At 39.9% G+C, this 6,669-nt stretch overlaps 2 long non-coding RNA genes across 3 annotated transcripts in view; both read right to left on the bottom strand.

Moving 5' to 3' along the window:
- LOC116083757 overlaps positions 1 to 6,669 on the bottom strand; it is a 72,888-nt gene that overhangs the window by 20,212 nt on the left and 46,007 nt on the right. The window lies entirely within an intron of this gene.
- LOC116083756 overlaps positions 4,520 to 6,669 on the bottom strand; it is an 11,088-nt gene continuing 8,938 nt past the window's right edge. For both annotated transcript variants that reach the window (XR_004115897.1, XR_004115896.1), the window contains exon 4: positions 4,520 to 4,998. This is a non-coding gene — a long non-coding RNA (uncharacterized LOC116083756). The remainder of the gene's footprint in view (positions 4,999 to 6,669) is intronic.

Below are 6,669 nucleotides of genomic sequence, written 5' to 3'. Positions count from 1 at the left end.
AGATAGAAGAGAGAATCTCAGGTGCAGAAGATACCTTAGAAAACATTGACACAACAGTCAAAGAAAACTCAAAATGCAAAAAATTCCTAACCCAAAACATCCAGGAAATCCAGGACACATCGAGAAGACCTAACCTAAAAATAATAGGCATAGAAGAGAGTAAAGACCTCCAACTTAAAGGGCCAGTAAATATCTTCAACAAAATTATAGAAGAAAACATCCCTAACCTAAAGAAAGAGACGCCCGTGAACATACAAGAAGCCTATAGAACCCCAAATCGACTGCACCAGAAAAGGAATTGCTCCTGCCACATAATAGTCAAAACACCAAATGCACAAAAGAAAGAAAGAATATTAAAAGCAGTGAGGGAAAAAAGTCAAGTAACATATAAAGGCAGACCTATCAGAATTGCACCAGACTTCTCACCAGAGACTATGAAAGCCAGAAGATCCTGGCTTAGCCAGGATCAGAAGATCTGACCCTTAGCCAGACTAACTAGAGGGCATAGAGACATTGATGTTATACAGACCCTAAGAGAACACAAATGCCAGCCCAGGCTACTATACCCAGCAAAACTCTCAATTACCATAGAAGGAATAACCAAAGTATTCCATGACAAAACCAAATTTACACAATATATTTCCACAAATGCAGCCCTTCAAAGGGTAATAAATGAAAAACCAACACAAGGAGGGAAACTACATCCTAGAAAAAACAAAAAAGTAATCTTCCAACAAAACTAAAAGAAGATAGCCACATGAACAGATTCCAGATTTAACAACAAAAATAACAGGAAGCAACAATTACCTTTCCTTAATATCTATTAATATCAATGGACTCAATTCCCCAATAAAAAGACATAGACTATTAGACTGGGTACGTAAACAGAACCCAACATTTTGTTGCATACAGGAAACCCACCTAAGTGACAAAGACAGACACTACCTCAGAATAAAAGGCTGGAAAACAATTTTCTAAGCTAATGGTCCCAAGAAACAAGCTGGAGTAGCCATTTTAATAGCGAATAAAATCAACTTTCACCCTAAAGTGATCAAAAAAGATAAGGAGGGACACTTCATATTCATCAAAAGTATGCTCTACCAAAATGAACTCTTAATTCTGAACTTCTATGCTCCAAATGCAAGGGCATCTACAATCGTAAAAGAAACTTTACTAAAGCTCAAAACACACATTGCACCGCACACAATAATAGTGGGAGATTTCAACATCCCACTCTCTGCAATGGACAGATCATGAAAACAGAAACTAAAGAAAGACACAGTAAGACTAACAAATTATGAAACAGATGAATTTAACAGATATCTATATAACTTTTTATCCTAAAACAAAAGGATATACGTTCTTCTCAGCACCTCATGGTACCTTCTCCAAAATTGACCATATAACTGATCACAAATCAGGCCTCAACAGATACAAGAAGATTGAAATAATTCCTTGTATCCTATCAGATCACCATGGACTAAGGCTGCTCTTCAATAACAACATAAACAAAGAATGCCCACATACACGTGGAACCTTAACAACACTCTATTCAATGATAACTTGGTCAAGGAAGAAATAAAGAAAGAAATTAAAGACTTTCTAGAGTTTAATGAAAAAGAAGCCACAACATAGCCAAACTTATGGGACACAATGAAAGCAGTCCTAAGAAGAAAACTCATAGCTTTAAGTGCCTCCAAAAAGAAGATGGAAAGAGCATACACCAGCAATTTGACAGCACATCTGAAAGCTCTAGAACAACCAGAAGCAAATTCACCCAAGAGGAGTCGAAGGCAGGAAATAATCAAACTCAGGGCTGAAATCGACCAAATAGAAACAAAAAGAACTATACAAAGAATCAACCAAACCAGGAGCTGGTTCTTTGAGAAAATCAACAAAATAGACAAACTCTTAGCCAGACTAACTAGAGAGCATAGAGACATTATCCTAATTAACAAGATCAGAAATGAAAAGGAAGACATAACAACAGACACTGAGGAAATCCAAAAAATCATGAGAGCCTACTACAAAAGCCTATAGTCAACAAAACTGGAAAACCTGGATGAAATGGACAATTTTCTAGACAGATACCAGGTACCAAAGTTAAATCAAGGAGAAGGAAGACCAAAGTGTGGATACTTCATTCCTTCTTAAAAGGGAGAACAAAATACCTATGGAAGGAGTTGTAGAGACTAACTATGGAACAGAGACTGAAGGAAGGACAATCCAGAGACTGCTCCACCTAGGAATCCTTCCCTCCACTTAGGAATCCTTCCCATATTCAGTCATTAAATCCAGACACTATTGTGGACGCCAGCAAGTGCTAGATGACAGGAGCCTGATATAGCTGTCTCCTGAGAGGCTCAGACAGTACCCAACTAATACAGAAGTAGAGGCTCACAGCCATCCATTGGACTGAGTACAGGGTCCCCGATGAAGGAGCTAGAGAAAGGACCCAAGGAGCTGAAGGGCTTGCAGTCCCTTAGCACAAACAACAATATGAACTACGTAGTACCCTCAGAGCTCCCAGGGACTAAACCACCAACCAAAGAGCACACATGGTGGGACTAATGGCTCCAGCAGCATATATATATAATCAGAGGATGGCCAAGTGGGTCATCAATGGGAGGAGAGGCACTTGGTCCTGTGAAGATTCTATGCCCCAGTATATGGGAATGCCAGGGCCAGGAAGCAGGAGAGGGTGGGATAGTGAGCAGGGGGTAGGAGGTAGGGAACAGGGGTTTGTTTTTGTTTTTGTTTCTGTTATTTTATTTTACTTTTTTCTTCTTTTTGTAGGTGAACCTGGGGAAGGAGATATTGTATGACATGTAAATAAAGAAAACTTCTAATAAAAAAAGAATTTTTTAAAAAATGGAAAATTCTGTCCCTCTCTATAAAAATCTTAGAAGAGGGGGCTGGCAAGATGGCTCAGTCTGTAAGAGCACTGACTGCTCTTCTGAAGGTCCTGAGTTCAGATCCCAGAAATCACATGGTGGCTCACAACCACCCGTAATGAGATCTGATGCCCTCTTCTGGTGTGTCTGAAGACAGCTACAGTGAATTATGCTCAGGGCCAGAGTAAGTGGGGCCAGCAGAGGTCCTGAGTTCAATTCCCAGCAGTCACATACAGGATAGCTCACAGTCATCTGTACAGCTACAGTGTACTCATACACATAAAATAAATGAAATAAATCTTAAAAAAAAAAATCTTAGAAGAGGTGAAAGGTGCCAAAAGTCGAAGCTGCAACAAAAGTTCAGGAGCAAGCAGAGTGCCATGAAGTAGGCACTGATGGAGAAGTCAGACAATGAATGGAAATGAGCAGATGAAGGTGTTGTCAAGGCAGGTGCCACTGCGGATACCAAGCTCATTACCACTGAGGAGTCACATCACACATGCTCACGGATGTCCCATCTGAAGGGCAAAGAAGTACTTGTGTACTTTATTTTCATTGGCCAATGACTGCCAATGATTTGTGTTAGCTGCCACGTATTTTTCACTTGCTGTTTCAGGAAATGAAATTGGTCTCACAGTAGCTGGACGCTGAGGACTAGAATATAAGCAAGGAAATCTGGGAGACATACAAATCAGGTCTGATGATATAATAACTCAGCAGAGATGCTCATAAAATATATCAGAGACAGAAAAAAAAGAAAGCTTTACCCTTGTCACAAGTTTATAGTCACAAGTTTATAGAAACTCTCATGGTTCGGGGCTTTTGAACTAGACCCAAGAATAATGAACATTTATCATATTTATTTGGCATTTCTGATATTTGATAGCCTTCTTGTTTACAGGGACTGCAAGTCTGTATCTCCTTGAGATGAAAGGCTTTTGCCTTGGCTCTCCAGTTTTCCATACACCTGTTGAGTAGACAGTTGACGTGGCTTTTGCCAGTCAGATCTGCTCTTGTAAAGCTTGACTTGATGACTATGAGGTAATCAGACATCAATTAGCTTAGCCCTGGAGAGAGTGCCACCTACCTTCCAGTACAGGCACAGCAGCAAGGAAGAGTCTAGTGTCTCCTAGTGTTGGAGATGGGAAGTGTGCGGTCTGTGTGCAGGAAGTAAGAGTGTTGTATAACGTAGATCAGAACCTTGTCATGGCTTCAAGTCACAAAAACAGCATCTGCATAATGCCTGATACCCTTCATAAATTACTTGTCTGCAAAAGCAGATGAGCATAGTTCTGGGTGGTGGTGGTGGTGGTGGTGGTGGCGGTGGTGGTGGTGGCGGCGGCGGCGGTGATGGCGGTGGTATGTGTGTGTGTTTCTACAAGGAACCTTGGTAACATAGGAAAAGGAAAAAGAAAAGTGCAGGAATGGAGATAGTTATAGTTGGACAATTACAGGAAGGAATTCTCAGGACCCTCATTAGCACAAGGATGGTTAGGCAGGAAGAAACTGAAGGCCCAGAGTATTCTCAAGAATCTTTGCAGGCAGATGTGGCTAAGGAAGAAGGGAATTGTTAACAAAGTGTTGGAGAATAAGCTCCAGTTCCTGGTATGGAGGAAGACAGTAACTCAACTGAAAGCATGCTTTGAGAATCTGAGACTTGAGTTGGTAGTTGGCTGCAAGTTGTAATAAAGAAGAGAAAGTGGTAGCAGAGATTCTTGCAGTTTCACTGTGGGTGGGATTGATAAACAAACATAGGACAATGAGGAGCAGAGTGACTTAGAAGACGGAAGGTCAGAGCAACCTCTTATGAAAGGATGGAGCTTCATGATGTTTAAGATCTGATTGAATTTGTGGCCATGTAAAGTCTGTGACTGCTTGCGTACCAGTTGCTCCTTTTATTGCTGCAACAAAAATATGTAACAAAAGCAACTTAAGAAAGGAAGGGCTTATTTGGCTTACAGTTCCAGGGAGTGCAGTCCATCATGAAGGGGTACAGGGCAGCACAAAGAGGAAGCAGCTTGTTACAATGTATCTGGGCTCAGGGTTCAGACAGCAAAGGATGGTTGTGTGCAGCTCTTCTCTTTATTCAGTTTAGGAATCCAGCCTGTGGGTTCAGACCACTCACATTTGGTGTGGGGAACCACACTAACCTAACCTAGAGAATCTTTCACAGATTTGTTTACATAATGACTTAAAATCCATTAAGTTGGTAGCCAACAGTAACCATCACATCTTATATATTTATTGAACAATCTCTTTATCTTTACAGAAGTAACAAATCTTACTTGTCTTATTCTGTTCTACTTCCAACAGCTGAGGGCAAACCTAGTGTGCAACAGAGTAAATTGATCAATTATTACAAATACCACAACCATGTAATAAAAGAAAAGTATGTTTTTATGCTATTTGGACAAAGTGTAAAGGTAAGCAAAAATGTATCTAGAGTAATAATTGGATAGACACAAAAATATTAAGTCTGGATCACAAAGTGACCCTGGGTCTATTTCTTCATTAACAACAGAGTTAGGGTATATGTAGATGCTGAATATAGACACTTCTTGTCTGAAGTTCTGTACCTGAGCTGGAAATGTCCATTCCCTGTGTTAAAGTGACTTGGTTTCTTGAGACAACAGTACAAAGCTGTGCCTTTAGCCAATCTCATTCCAGAAAAGTTTCTCAGTCAGTTGGGCAATAGATAACCACTCAAGAGGGTCATCTTGACTTTGTAGAGTTGAAATGTGTCCTTAGGAGAAACAATGTTTCCAGATAACTTTCCAATCAGTTCCATCTGCATCTTCCCTACCATCAGATGAAAAGCAAGGAAACATTTTTTTAACCCCACAAGTTTACTTTTTACCAAGTCTCTCCTTAAGAAATGTTAAGATCAGCCTGCCAGACATTATTCCATGAAGCTCAAATCTTCAGCATTGCTCAAATTCTTCTGGCTAATCTATTGAACTGAGCACAGGGTCCCCAGTGAAGGAGTTAGAGAAAGGATCAATGGAGCTGAGAGGTTTGCAGCCCCTTAGGACGAACAACAATATGAACTAACTAGTACCCTCAGAGCTCCCAGAGTCTCAACCACCAACCAAGGTCTGTACATGGTGGGACTGATTGTTCTGGCAGCGTGTGTATAGTGGAGGATTGTAAATTCGATCATCAATAGGAGAGGACCTCAGCCCTGTGAAGGTTCTGTGCCCCAGTGTGGGGGAATGCCAGGGCCTATAAGCAGGAGAGGGTGGGGTGGCAGGCATGGGGAGTGGGAGGCAGCTGGGGTTTGTTTTTGTTGTTTTTGTTTGTTTCTTTGTTTTTTAGAGAGGAAACTGGGAAGGGAAAAATTTACATGTAAACTAAGAAAATATCTAAGAAAAAAAAAGAAAAAAAAATAGAGGAAAATGGCAACAGGGCCTATAAAATATTCTAAATGAGAGAAAATAAACAATACAAAGAAGACCTAGAAGAATAAGCAGCTTTGACAACTAAGTAAATTCAATTGAAAGTTTCAGGTCATGATCTGACTTTTGCAACAGAGTACAACTAGATACAACCTTCATGAAATATGCTGTAGACTTTTAGAAGGGCAATATATTACTTAAAAATTGATTATAAAATCATATAAAAATGTCTTTTTTTCCAATTAAACTGTATTATTTTAAAAGATGATGATGGATTTAAATGTTTTATTATATTATTAATATAAAAGGACAAATGATAAGACTTGGTAGTGAGGGTCAAGTATAGCAAAACTGTACTATATTACTTCTGTCACACAGGG

This window comes from Mastomys coucha, unplaced genomic scaffold (assembly GCF_008632895.1).
Source record: "Mastomys coucha isolate ucsf_1 unplaced genomic scaffold, UCSF_Mcou_1 pScaffold8, whole genome shotgun sequence".
NCBI classification, from domain to species: domain Eukaryota; kingdom Metazoa; phylum Chordata; class Mammalia; order Rodentia; family Muridae; genus Mastomys; species Mastomys coucha.
Note: the sequence above shows the minus strand (reverse complement) of the source record. Positions and strands in the feature narration are given on the sequence as shown.